Genomic DNA, 15,572 nt, shown 5'->3' on the forward strand with positions numbered 1-15,572 from the left:
CGGCCAAGCTGATGTACAGGGTGGGCCATAAGTATGGATACAGCCAGATAAAATAGAAGTGGTTAGCTGATATAACCTTACCTTTTGTGGCATCTTAGTATATGGGAGGGGGAAAACATTTGAGCCCGGGTGACGCCCATGGTGGCCATCTGCAAAACCACCATTTTGGATTCAACTTTACTTTCTTCCAAAGCTGTGGAGTTGGAGTCGTGGAGTCAGAGTCGGAGTTAGTTTTGGTTGGAGTCGGAGTCAGAGTCGGAGTCGGTAGAAATGTACCGACTCCGACTCCAGCTTTAAAATAAAGTATTAATATTTCACAATTGAATTTTCATATGAATTTTATAAATGTTACTCAAATATATATGTTCTATCAAACTATGAACAACAGTGATAAGCAGTTCTGCTGGAGATAGAGACATTTCTTACTTCTTGTGTGTCACTGTTCTACACTGCCCTTATGTATTCTTATACTTGGTTAATATTTACTTACAAGAGTTTAGAAAAGTTTAGAAAAGTTATTTGCTATATTCTAATTGTATTCTAATAAATATAGTTTTTGCTCTAAGTGGTCTGATTACTTATATGATGGTGAGAAACTGAATAAGCACGATGTTAATAGTAAATTACAACAGTAAATTTATTGTTACGAATTGGCCATTTATGAAGGAGTCGGAGCCGGAGTCGGAGCCGGAGTCAGAGTCGGAACCTGATAAAATCCAGGAGTCGGAGTAGCAACTGTGCCTTACCGACTCCACAGCCCTGCTTTTTTCAATGGGAAGGGGGTCATGTGACACATCAAACACATGAAGAATTGCACAAGAAAAACAATGGTGTGCTCATTTTTAACATAGCTTTATTCATTATTGAGTTATTGACACGTTTGTGACATGGAGCAACAACAGTAACCCACTAAAGGATGTCCTCAAGGTGCCCCACATCCTGGGTCTTCATGGAGTACAGTATATCCTTGAAATGGCCTAAGAGATAGAAGTCCAAGGGAGTGAGATCCAGAGCCCTTGGTTGTATCCATACTTATGGCCCACCCTGTATACGGGGAAGGGGTGACGTGAGGGGTGGTAGGAATGTGACAGGCCAAATTTATACCCAAATTGGAACCCAAATTTATATATTATTTTTATTTTTTTATATGTAGATTGTGAGCCCCACAGGAGCTCACAATGTACATTTTTTCCCTATCAGTGTGTCTTTGGAATATGGGATAGAAATCCATGCAAACATGGGGAGAACATACAAACTCCTTGTAGATGGTTTTTTGCCCCTGGCGGGATTTGAACACCAGGACTCCAGCGCTGCAATGCTAACCACTGAGCCAACGTGCAACTCCCCCCCCCCCATTTATATTTTAACACGTAAATAATTGATTGCCATAGTCCACTGTTTGGATGTCCATTACTATACTGAATGACTTATGCTTTCCTCAGGTTGCACTGAAGTACTGGAATGGGTTAGATGTAAGGGAAAGCATTTTTCAAGACACAATGCAACTCGTGTGTCTGGTATTGCATTTTAACCCATGACTGAAGCAATACTTAGTAAATTAGAAGTTAGGGCTTATTTAATTGGCCATAATGTGGACAGCTAAAACAGCTGCATTATGGCTATCTGAATTAGCCCTTGGTTAGTTTGGTGCTATTGGCAAACCCTATGAAAGCGAGTTCTGCCAAAGTGTTTGTCACTTCTGTAACTTCTCACTATCTTTTTTGACAGGCCACCAAAATACAATGATGAAAGCAGTAACTAAATGACAGTGCTAAGTAATATGACTGTACTTCCTTCTGCCAAAGCACAGCAGCAGAATGTCAAACTCTATATAAGTTATCTTTACCTATTTGTCCTATAAAACCTTAATATTTTAGTTGCTGTATTCTTTTTTTTTCTGCCTAGATTTTTCAAGGTTTAATATTTATTCATATTCATCATGAGAACTGTTTTCAGCTGTGAAATTAAACTGAAATTGAAAAGTCGTTTTCGGCTTTCCATCTGAATGACAAAAATTATTGACAGAATATTTTGTTTAACTCCCTTTGCTGCTGAGAACAGGATGATTTGAGCGATAGCAATGGCAATGATTCTAACTATGGGGATAGCGACCAATTTTAATATTTAAAGGCATCTCATTTCATTTTTAAGTGTACTCTATGGAAAAGGTGGATCTGTAGCTGGCAGTGTTTCTAGGGTGGATCAGGAAAGGATTCTGGTCTAGGAAAATGAGCTCAGTTTCCATAGATATTCTTACAATTTTTTGCAGTTTTATAATGAAATTCAAAATTTGGTAGACATTTAATTAAACCAAATTGTTATTAATTGGACACATTGAAGTCGATAGATTTGAAGCTTTGAAAGTGAAAAGAAAGTAGCCACTTTTTTTTTTTTTTAAAGTACTTACTTTTTATCATATTACATGAAATAAATGACAATGCTTTTATTTTGTTATTTAGCAAGGGAGCCAAACTCATAGACCATACATTCAATATTCATTATTACAACTTGTATGCCTTGCCTCCCAATCATCTGCGACCATCTCTACCTTGACCACGACAACTAACAAAAATTCTTCTCAACTCTGAGATTTTATTTAGAATAAAATCAGAACAGTATAAAAAAAGGTAAAAAAAAATAGTGCCTCACCAGTGGTGTCAAACCTCAGAAAGGGATTGTCTGAGCAGCAATTTTATTATTGTTATTATTATTATTGTTTATTTATATAGCACCATTAATTCCATGGTGCTTTACATTTGGGGGTTACATACAATACACAAAATATACAGGTACATATCATACTAACAGTGATCGTCTGGCACAGTGGGGTAGAGGGCCCTGCCCGCGAGGGCTTACAATCTATGAGGAGAGGGGGGTAGAGACAGAAGGAGAGGGGGAGGCTGTACAGATGGCAGTGCGGTGATAGTGTTATTGGAGGTTGTAGGCCTTCCTGAATAGGTGAGTCTTCAGGGCCTTCTTGAAGCCTGTGATTGTGGGGGTCAGTCTTATGTGTCGTGGTAAGGAGTTCAAGAAGGGCCAAAATGTAGCCAGGCAGAAGCCATGAGAAGCATCTGAATAATTTTTAGCAGACAAGACACTTTTCTCAGTTTATTGCATTTATAGCAACTTTTAATTTATTTTCTTAATGATCACTATGAAAGATGGTTCTAGTGTCTATTAACACCTTTTCCCAAATGACAGAAATGCAAACCCACACACATGGACAACATTGTTGGTATCCCTTGTTTAATGAAAGAAAAACCCACAATGGTCACAGAAATAACTTGAATCTGACAAAAGTAATAATAAATAAAAATTCTATGAAAATGAACAAATGAAAGTCAGACATTGCTTTTTAACCACACTTTAAAAAAAAATAAAACTCATGAAACAGGCCTGGACAGAAATGATGGTTCCTGTAACTTACGGTAATATTTTGTTGCACAACCTTTTGAGGCAATCACTGCAATCAAACGACCCATGGATAGACCCATGACCTGAGACTGAGACCAAGCTTTCTGGCACTGGGCAGCACATTTCTCTCTAGAATCCCTTTATAGTCTTGAGATTTCATTGTACCCTGTACAGATTCAAGACACCCTGTGCCAGATGGAGCAAAGCAGCCCGAGAACATAGCAGAGCCTCCTCCATGTTTCACAGTAGGGACAGTGTTCTATTCAAGATATACTTCATTTTTCCATCTGTGAACATCGAGCTGATGTGCCTTGCCAAAAAGTTCACTTTTTGTCTCATTTGTCCATAGGACATTCTCCAACAATTTTTATTTATTATTACTTTTGTCAGATTCACAGATTCAAGTTATTTCTATGACCATTGTGGGTTTTTCTTTCATTAAACAAGGGGTACCAACAATTTTGTTCACGTGTGTATATCCAAAGTAACTTCTTATTGGAAACACATTGTGATTACTCTTCATCTGCTCTTCATAGCTTTCCAACGAGTGGGCTTATATGGGCAGTGTATTCAAGGGTGTCTGGAACCAGAATCCAGCATATCAAACAGGCCCACAGATAGATAGGTTATTACCAGGTGAATCAAACTATGTTACGCCTTTTTTCCACTTACCACTTGACTTGAATAGCTTATTTGCATGTTGACAAAAATGGTGATTTCATTGCAATGAAGGTACTGATACTCAAGTGGACCCTTACCTATCTATCTGCAGGACTAGGTTGATATTTGTTATACAGTTTTCCAATAGGATACTAAAAGCCCTGTAGATTTTACGGCTTTCCCATGTGGCTGCCACTTTGACCATTACTGAACTGCTATAGATCTTTGCGTATTCTAGGAACAAGAGGTTTCTGTGCTAAATGTGAGTCTTGGAGGTAGACCTTGACTACTTCAGTCTTTCACACCCTCACAACCCTTACTTGTTATAAAGAGTACTAACCAGGAATTGTTATTATTTGTGGATCTGTTTGAAGCTTTGGAGAATGCCAGTTATGTGTAAGTGTATGTAGGTCAGACATTTCTTTCAGCTTTAGAGTTTAAATCTCATTTACACATTTCAAAGGTTTATACAGAGTATATTTGTTCTACTTCTGTGACATTTTCTGGGAAAGTGGAACAATTAATTGCTAAGAACATTATACCTTGAAAACTGAGAAGATGATTATACATGGTCACACCATTACTTTTAATTCTTTACCATGAAAATGTAAATATTGCACATCATATTATTTCCTTTAAGGGTAGACATGGGTTTTTGCAGGTTTAAGCAAATTTAAAGGGGCCGAGTTTTTATTCAGTCTCTCGGTGCCGATAGTGTTAAAATAAAGCAGTAAAGAATGTTTTGATATGTTTACTGGCAAAACTTAATTAATATGCTTTTTTGTTTCAATTAGCTTATCCTGATCAATTTATCAGAGAATGATTTAACATGTAGCTATTTATTTTTTTACATGTTCTCTATGAACCGCCATATTGAAATAATACACATCCTTCCTAGATTTGCATATTGCAACATAATGTGTGTGCTTTATGGTTGCTTAAGTGAGTGGAAGTCAGTCGTGGTTGTCAAACATCTAAGCATCATGTGCAACACGGTAGCTCAGTGGTTAGCTCTGTAGCCTTGCAGCACTGGACTCCTGGGTTCAAATCCTGCCAAGAATAAGCTCTGCAAGGACTTTGTATGTTCTCTTTGTGTTTGCATGGATTTCCTCCCATACTACAAAGACAAAAAATAAAAAATGTACATTGTGAGCCTTATATGGGGCTAACAATCTACATTTAAAAAAAACCCAAAACATATAAGTTTACATCTGCGCCCCGGCCTTCGTTATGCAGGTTTCCATTTCCTGCCCGAAATTGGACAGGAGACGGAAACCTGCAGTCATTTTTCAAACCCATTGAAATGAATGGGTTTGGAAAGTGTCCGGCCGTGAGCACCGGTGAGCGTTTTGTGCTCCCCGCGGTGAAACCATTTTTTTTAAACCGGACACAAAGTCGGACATGCAGTACTTTGTGTCCAGTTAAAAAAAAACGGTTTTGCAGCGGAGAGCTCAAAATCCTCACCGGCGCTCACGGTCTGCCAGGTTTCCGTCTTCTGTCGGCAGAAGATGGAAACCTCAGAATTGAGATCGGGCACTGGTGTGAACCCAGCGTAAGCATCTTGACTCCCTAGCACCACTGATGCCACTCAAGAGGCCAGGGGCCGGCACTGGACACTGCAGTGAAGCCCAAGAGTGGTGAGTATGACCTCGCCTTGGCCTCCACTTATTCTTCTCTGGGATCTGAAGAAAGCCCAGAGCATAATAGTGGTTTATGGGTGCTAATTTGTAACAAACCCTGCTTGTTTTGAATTGGCTCGCTCATCCCTACCATAGACTAATACTTGCTGGTTATTTGTTAGCCCTGCCAGTGTCTCATATCCGTGAAGGAAAGGAATAGTATTTTATTATTTTATACAGCAATAGATGACACAGACTCCTCGAGGATATAATGTTTTCAATCTTCCTTGCATGTGACGGTGAATCAGTTATGTGCATATGCCCAGCACTACAGAAAATTGCTTCATGTTTTATCTTTTGCTCTCTAAGCAAATACGGACACTTTGTATTTGACTACTGTGACTACTGATATGTTTGGCAATTTCTTTAGTCATTGGTTGTTGCTATGAAAATCTAAATCTATGACATCTAAGCATCACATGGTCCCCAGATATTTTCCACTAACAAATTTGCCACAAATGAAGCAATCATAAATAGATGGTGGTTAAGTTTTGGCAGATTTAGACTACGAAGCTCTCATAGCAGTCTATGTCTTTTGATCTCTCTTTCATCTGTCCCTTATGTTATGCAGATGATAGTTTGATGCTACTTGTTTCATTTAATTTGTTTTAGTTTTATGAATATTGAACTTTTTATATTGAAATCATGTCTTTACTTCTTTCTTTGAAAAATGGGTTATCTGTATAAACAGAGATTACCAGAAGAAAGAGCATTTCTTTGTGCCATGAGATCATACATTTTCTTTATGTGAGAGGCACATGATCACGCCACACTTGTATACTAAAATTCTAGAATACATTTAGAACTTTATTATAGATAATTACCAAGTTCCTTCAATTCTATTTAACATTGAACAAAGTGAGACCAAAATGCAGACATGAGATTCCTTAATCAAATTCTGTTGTATTTGGGCAACCAGACAAAGCAGCCTTGTATGGTATATCAAAGGAAGTCAATAGTTAGTTGCCATAAACTACTCCCAGTATCTATATGGGGTTCATCTTTGTTCTGCAGTCTCCTTACACTCTCCAAATACATATGTATAGGTTAATGGGGTAACAAATTGGCCCTAATGTATATCTATGTATGACTTAAGGAAATTAGATTGCCCTTATCATGATTCCATAGCCTCTCTACAGCAGTGTAGAATCTAAGTTATTAGTGCCATATAAGTAACAGGAATAACAAAAATGACCAAAAGCAAAAAGTAGAGTCCCACATTGCTGCAGCAACTCCCGATACCAGTAGTTACCATGTAGCCTGATTGCTGGGGCTCCTTTCTGTTCAGTCTCTTTCCATTGGTCAGATGGTTCAGACTGCCAGCGAATATAACTTATTATTGTTTACTACAAGCCAGCTACCAATGGTGTTTTGTACTAAAGTGCTATTCCCTTCAACAACGCTTCTCCTGATCGCCAAGGCTATGACTTCTGTGATCTTCAGCGAATACAAGTACCAGAGAAGCAGTGATTGTACATGTATAATAACACATTAATACTCCATTCACTTTTGTGAGGCTGATAAAGTGCTGTACTTGTCTCTTCCCATCAGTGCTATAGAATTTTTTGGCTGTAGATTTCCTTCAAGAATAAATAATATCACTGAATCTCGTTTTCAAAATGTAAACATTTTAAATGAACATCTCCTTATTGACTCTTATGCCTTTAAAGTGTATAATGTTGGCACATGTCTGTGTTTCTAAATCAGCGAGAGTGACTCAGAGGCTGGCAAAATTACTTCAAAAGGGCTAATTGGGTCTGCCCCTCGGCTGTGCATTAATTTATTGTAATGACTCATATAATACATTCTGGTTCTATGAGTCACCTATTCTCAGACCTTTAATATCTCACAATCACAGATTTTATGACACTATTGTCTAATCAGAATTGTGTTACTCTAAGGCAGGTAAAAGAAACAGGCCCACAATCATATGTATATTGAAGTATAAGATGTTAAAGTGTAGCTAAGCTTTCAAACATCTTTTGACTTTCTGGCAGCATTTGTCATTAATAAATTTTGTAATATATTTTAGTAACAAATTTTGTCTCATTTCTGTGAAGGGCAGGCCTTACAGCCTAGCATCATCGCTGAGCTGTGAGGAACTTCGCCCATGACAATACATTTCCATAGGCTTGTAATATTAGAAGGGGCTGTTCTTTACTGCTCAGCGATGATACTGAGCAGTAAGCTCTGCCCTTCTGGCAGCAAAAGGATATTGTTAGGATAGGAGATGCAGTTCTGATCCAATAGTGAGAACCAGGCCTAGACACACTAATCAAAATAGTTAATATGGCGCTGAGTGGCCAGCACCTCCCAGACTATATCAACTCCACCCCACAGTGGTGTTCACCAGAGCCCCTGATGGTGGGATGGACTTGGTGGTACTGCCAGGCAGAGCAGTACAGGTCAGGAAACACCAGACACACAGCGCACCACAGATCACAACAGAACTAGAAACTGGGAACTCTTACCAGCGGGTCTTCAGAGTACAGTGCAGGTCCAAGGAACCAGAAGGCAGTGGCAGGAAGTGATCAGCTGGTGGAAGCAGAGAGTCAAAGCGTAGTCGTACAGTCCGAGTTGTCAATGAGAGGACATCGCAGTACAGAGGGTAACCAAAAGAGAAGGTCAAGCAGGCTGGGTTGGTAACGGGAGAGGTGGAGCAGTACAAAAACGGTGTTCAAGAAGCAGCGGTCTAAAGGCAGGCCAGGGTCATAAAGGCACAGTACACAAATCAGGAAGCAAAAAGCTGGGTCAGAAACACAGGCAGAAAACACTTACTATCATGAACACTAGGAAACACCGAATAGCCAGTGGTGGTACGAAGCAAGAGCCCATCCTTAAATAGGCTCTGTCCCGTCACTAGGGCTAACAACTGGAAGTCCCCCGTCTGGCTCAGGAAGAGACCAGCAACCTCCCGCATGTCACCGCGGAGGTTCCGGCCTGCCTCTCAGGACCTGGAAGCAGGAAACTCGGGAGTGCAGAAAGGAGAGGGACGGCACTTCCGGACAGCATTATGAAGGCTCTGGCCCTACTCCTAACAAGGGGACTGGGAGCAACGAGAGGAGAGGGCTGCGCTGCAGAAGCTCTGGCCCTACTCCTAATGGATATTGGTGCCAAAACTAATGTCACCAATATCTCCTGCACCCTGGCACATGTCGGCAAAGCTGACAGTGCCCTGGATTCAACGCATGGTCAGCTTTCTAGAGGTATATAATACCGCTGATCTGCGAGGACATGAAAAGTCTTTCTTAACTGATGATATCTCTTGAAATAATACAGTTAGTATGTTAAATGAATGATGAAAAATCTTCTCTTGTATACCTTAAATAATGGGTGAGATGTAATTGTTTGTATTGACTCTCCCCCCACTCTGGTTGTCACTTCATTGTTCACAAGCCTGTAAACAGTGAGAAGCATAGGAAAGAAAAAAGAAATGCAGAATTTTACAGAAAGGAGGCAAAATTTGTTAATAAGGTAAATTACAATATTTATTAATGACACAATTACTGGCTTTAGACTCATGAAGCTGTTGAAGAATTGTAGCTGCTGAATGTAGTGAAAACAGTATCAGGCCATTGGATGTAATCAGCTAGACATATAAACTATGTTTGTAATGCTGTAAGCAAAGGCTGTTTGGGTCTGTTGCTGAACAAAAGAAGTGATAATTCCTCTGTCGGTGCCAAGTGCTTTGGAGTATGATGTGGAAAATGTTTATAGTCCAGTATTTTTATTGCAAACAATTGGAAGATTGGCATCTAATAGTCACTGTGAACGAGATTCTGTGCAGTTTGATTATACAGTATAATGACTTAAATAGGTCCATTCCTATTGCTTGTGGTTTATAGGCGCACAGAAGTTCTACTTTGTTACACGTCACCTTATTGTTCCACAAGTTTTTGTTAAATTCTGCAGTTATATGTAGCACCCTAGCCAAGGTTTCACTGAAATGAAGTTGGAGGTATTTTGTTTCACTAAGGAAAACTGAAATATAAATTGATATGTATTCTGTGCCGTAGTAAAGTGCAAAAACATTTACAGGACTTGACTTACTTTCCATTAGACTATACAAATATTCTATTATCTGTTTTGGTGAAATATTGAAATATCTTCAGTAATGTCAATGGCCACAATTTTTTTACCAATGAAATTTTAACACTATTGGATCATTTTATATTTTCATTAGATTATTATTGCCCCAGTTTTCTGGTATAAACATATGCAAACTAGAAGTTTAGGTAATTTCCAACACTACTTGTGACAGAGAACACAACCAGTGGTTTTATACCATCATCCTCACTTTCTCAAACTGGAGGCATGGTGGGAGTGGAGTCATCAGCCCCAGCAGATTTATCATGCTTTATTGTGGTTTCTAGCATTAATGATAACTGAAATATATGCCAGCAATGAGCTGGTGTAGGTGTCAGACTAGGCTCACAGGCACCCATTATAAATGAGGCACATCTTTTATCCTCACAGGGGACATCAAGAGTAGCATGGAAAATATTGGGCTTGTTAATATGAATATTCTGTAATACACAAAGTATTGTTTAACCTAATATTTCTTATATTTATCACACCCACACTGATATACATAGTTATACAGTTGGTATTGTTTTACAAAGAGCTATGTACATCAAGTTAATCCAGGGAATGGGAAAGGGCATGACTGAAAGAAATAAGTATTCTATACATTTCCAGAAGTATCAGCGTTATTTTGATTTAAAAAGGCATCTAAGCCTTTCTCTTTTTTGAAGCTGTCAGCTGTGACTTCTGTGACCAGCCAGCTCCTAAGGTAGGCTATTCCACAGATTCACAGTCCATACAGTGAAAAAGCCTTGTTGACTCTGGAGATTAAACTTTTTTTTTTTTTCCAAACGGAGGGAGTGCTCCCTTGTCTTTTGAAATGATTTTACATGGAAAAACTTTTTTCCTATATTTTTTGTATGAATCTATCTATCTATCTATCTATCTATCTATCTATCTAACTCCAAAAAAGCAGGCGGCACACCAAGAATAGTGAAAAAAAGTGAAGGAGGTTTATTGCCTCATACTGCGACGTTTCGGCTCCAAGAGCCTGTTTCGGCTCCAAAAGCCTGGCTTGTGCCGCCCTATCTATCTATCTATCTATCTATCTATCTATCTATCTATCTATCTATCTATCTATCGCTATGTGTGTATATATATATATACAGTCCTATGAAAAAGTTTGGGCACCCCTATTAATCTTAATCATTTTTAGTTCTAAATATTTCGGTGTTTGTAACAGCCATTTCAGTTTGATATATCTAATAACTGATGGACACAGTAATATTTCAGGATTGAAATGAGGTTTATTGTACTAACAGAAAATGTGCAATATGCATTAAACCAAAATTTGACCGGTGCAAAAGTATGGGCACCTCAACAGAAAAGTGACATTAATATTTAGTAGATCCTCCTTTTGCAAAGATAACAGCCTCTAGTCGCTTCCTGTAGCTTTTAATCCGTTCCTGGATCCTGGATGAAGGTATTTTGGACCATTCCTCTTTACAAAACAATTCAAGTTCAGTTAAGTTTGATGGTCGCCGAGAATGGACAGCCCGCTCTCAAATGATCTGAAAACAAAGATTGTTCAACATAGTTGTTCAGGGGAAGGATACAAAAAGTTGTCTCAGAGATTTAACCTGTCAGTTTCCACTGTGAGGAACATAATAAGGAAATGGAAGACCACAGGGACAGTTCTTGTTAAGCCCAGAAGTGGCAGGCCAAGAAAAATATCAGAAAGGCAGAGAAGAAGAATGGTGAGAACAGTCAAGGACAATCCACAGACCACCTCCAAAGAGCTGCAGCATCATCTTGCTGCAGATGGTGTCACTGTGCATCGGTCAACAATACAGCGCACTTTGCACAAGGAGAAGCTGTATGGGAGAGTGATGAGAAAGAAGCCGTTTCTGCAAGTACGCCACAATCAGAGTCGCCTGAGGTATGCAAAAGCACATTTGGACAAGCCAGCTTCATTTTGGAAGAAGGTCCTGTGGACTGATGAAAGAAAGATTGAGTTGTTTGGTCATACAAAAAGGTGTTATGCATGGCGTCCAAAAAAAACAGCATTCCAAGAAAAACACTTGCTACCCACTGTAAAATTTGGTGGAGGTTCCTTCATGCTTTGTGGCTGTGTGGCCAATGCCGGCACCGGGAATCTTGTTAAAGTTGAGGGTCGCATGGATTCCACTCAATATCAGCAGATTTTTGAGAATAATGTTCAAGAATCAGTGACAAAGTTGAAGTTACGCCGGGGATGGATATTTCAGCAAGACAATGATCCAAAACACTGCTCCAAATCGACTCAGTCATTCATGCAGAGGAACAATTACAATGTTCTGGAATGGCCATTCCAGTGCCCAGACCTGAATATCATTGAACATCTGTGGGATGATTTGAAGTGGGCTGTCCATGCTCAGTGACCATCAAACTTAACTGAACTTGAATTGTTTTGTAAAGAGGAATGGTCCAAAATCCCTTAATCCAGGATCCAGGAACTGATTAAAAGCTACAGGAAGCGACTAGAGGCTGTTATCTTTGCAAAAGGAGGATCTACTAAATATTACTGGCACTTTTCTGTTGAGGTGCCCATACTTTTGCACCGGTCAAATTTTGGTTTAATGCATATTGCACATTTTCTGTTAGTACAATAAACCTCATTTCAATCCTGAAATATTACTGTGTCCATCAGTTATTAGATATATCAAACTGAAATGGCTGCTGCAAACACCAAAATATTTAGAACTAAAAATGATTAAGATTAATAGGGGTGCCCAAACTTTTTCATAGGACTGTATATATATATATATATATATATATATATATATATATATATATATATATATATATATGTATAGTGTGGGGTTCACATAATTATTTCCAGAAATGTGCATTCTTGAAGTTTTATGGCCAGATTTGTCTATACTGTTTGGTTGTAACAAAGGGTCTCCCTATCAACTGTTGTAAACCGTTCACAGTCCACTTCTACTGACTGTTTCCTCTCTGACCTATTTATCTTTATACCTGCTTGTACCTCACCCCTAGTTCCTAGTTTAAATTCTCTGCCAATCCCGACTAGAATTCTCTCCCACAGGACAACAGACCCCCCCCCCTTCCATTCAGGTGCAAGTTATCTGTGGATAACAGCTTGTACCCCAATGAAAAGTCATTACAGTTCTCTGGGAACCTAGACCTTTCTACCCTTCTTTCCTGCACCAAGATTAGATCCACGCATTTAACTCCTTAAGCTTCCACTGCTTTTTCTGTGTAGTGCATGACAAAGGCAGAATTCAAAAGGAAGCAATCTTCGAGGTCCTTCCTTTCAGATTGGAGTTTTGTTCTTTAAAATTGTTCTTAGGGAGCCTCCACCTTTAATTTATTCTGTCAATGTTATCCACATATGTCACGATAGCTGTCTTCCCCAGCCCCTTTCAGCAATTTTTCAACCAGTTCCACCACATGCCAAACCCTGGCACCAGGAAGACAGCAAACCATTTGAATGAGGTAGTGCTGGTAACAAAGTAGTCTATCTGTCTTCCTGATTATAGAGTCCCTATGGCTACTAACTGCCTTAGCCTACCTGCACAACCATCACTTCCCCAACTATTAGCTGGACTGTCTGTCCTTTTGACTGTTTAGGAAAGTTCCATCTGCTAGGGCTGCCTCTTCTGACACTGATATTCTCACATTATCACCCAGCTTGACAATCTTGTTTGAATGAACAAAAATCGAGTCGCCATCCACCCTTCTATCCGTATTCACTCAGTTCCATGCCTGGTCTTCCTGATATACCTCCAGCTCTCTAACCTCCATATCCAGCCCACGGACTTGTTTGTTCAGCTTTAGTAGAGTTGTGAGTTATAGCGGTTGGACCAATTTGACAAGCTGTCACATATCCACATGATCTGTTTAACAAATTATCATCTATAATGAGGTCCCATTTTCCCTGTATGAATGAAGCAGTAGGTTGCCAGGCGTATTTCTGCGCTATTTATCTCTATTGGCACTGCCAGGGATAACCAAACACTCTGCACTACTATTTCTGGAAGTCGGAATAGAGATTAATGTACCAGCTTTCTACCTGTCCTTCCATTCATATGGAGAATACAGAATCCCATTCTTGGGAGAGGTGGTGGTCCCAGTGGTCAGAGCCACATGATAAGAAAGTGGATAATGTGACATAAATTTAATTCACCCCTTTAATATTAGGTAACTGTGATTTAAAGGGGCTCTATCATTGGGAAAAGTCATTTTAAACTAATTACATCTTTGCATAGCCTTTAGAAAGGCTATTCCACACCTACCTTTAGTATGTAAATTGCCTCAGTGGTTTTTGAATAAGTACGCTTTTATTCATATGCTAATTAGACTGGTGTACAATGCACCCTCTTTGCTATTGTTTCCTATGCACAGGCTGCTGCTGCTGATGACTCAGCTTCCTGTTTGCACACACACATAAGAGATAATAGCAGAGACGAGTGCTGCTGGGAACTTCCTGTGCTGGCTGGAAGCTCATTAGCATGTTAATTAAAACTAACTTATTCAGAAACCACTGAGGCAATCTATATACTAAAGGTAAGTGTGAAATAGCCTTTCTAAAGCCTATGCAAGGATGTGTTTAGTTAAAAATTACTTTTCCCAATGATAGAGCCCCTTTAATAGAGCAGGGAATCCATTCCGAATCCTCATCTATTTATGGATAGTATATACAAATTTTCTCTCTCTTTCTGTAAATATATCATGGGAGGAATATGCAAATCTGTCTCCCAAGATGTAAATAGGGAGACAGTACCTCTGATATAGTCAGCATACACTACACAGACACCTAGGAACTTCAGTGGGCTCTGTTAGGTGCTGTTTAATGCTGCATACCCATATATTACAGTAGCCATAGACATCAGACAGAAGTCGGCTGATGGTTGATGGATGATCATTTTGCAAATGTTGCCATATATATTTTAGTCCAAATTTGCAGTCATTTGAACTCCACATACAGTATATCTTTAATGTCCCTGAAGAGAAGTAAAAGATACTTCCCCCATTGCATGGAACATTCAAACATCTTCTTTCCAGATGATGACATTGAGCAACTGAGGAAGATAAAAAAAATTATCTGTTGTTAAATTTAACTCTATGAACATTTGTTGTGCTTGAAATTGTCCATATTCATCAATTTAGTCTAATACGTATGGTCACCTGGTATTCTAAGCAAAAGTAGGGCACCTTGTGATAATCGTATCAATGAGGAACTTTACTAACAAAATTAATTCTTTAACGACATCCTATCATTAAAATATATTTTTTTTTCTGGTTGACCCGTAGGAATAGGCTTAAGAAAGGCTATTCTTCTCCTACCTTTAGATGTCTTCTCCACGCCGCTGTTCAGTATAAATCCCGGTTTTCGTCGGTAAGTAAGTGAGTTCTCTCACAGCACTGGGGGCGCCCCCAATGCTACGAGAGAACTCTCCAGCACCGCCTCCATCTTCTTCAGGAACATCCTCTCACGCGTTTTCTTCTGGCGCAGGCGGTCAAACTTGTTGGCCTTGGGCAAGAGCCGACTGCGCATGCCCACAGGCCACAAGAAAATGGCCGCTTACTTACTGTGTAAGCGGCCATTTTTCTTGTGGCCGTGGGCATGCGCAGTTGGCTCTGCCCGAGGCCTTCAAGTTTGACCGCCTGTGCCGGAAAAAGACGTGTGAAGATGACGTTCCTCAAGAAGATGCCCCCAGTGCTGTGAGAGAACTCATTTTCATACCGACGAAAAACAGGATTTATACCGAACGGCGGTGTGGAGAAAAC

At 39.5% G+C, this 15,572-nt stretch overlaps 1 protein-coding gene across 1 annotated transcript in view; it reads left to right on the plus strand.

Annotated features, from left to right (window-relative positions):
* Positions 1-15,572, plus strand: part of BMPR1B (bone morphogenetic protein receptor type 1B) — a 404,403-nt gene that overhangs the window by 134,644 nt on the left and 254,187 nt on the right. The gene's annotated exons all lie outside the window — the stretch shown is intronic.

The sequence above is a fragment of the Leptodactylus fuscus genome, chromosome 1 (genome assembly GCF_031893055.1).
Source record: "Leptodactylus fuscus isolate aLepFus1 chromosome 1, aLepFus1.hap2, whole genome shotgun sequence".
NCBI lineage: Eukaryota > Metazoa > Chordata > Amphibia > Anura > Leptodactylidae > Leptodactylus > Leptodactylus fuscus.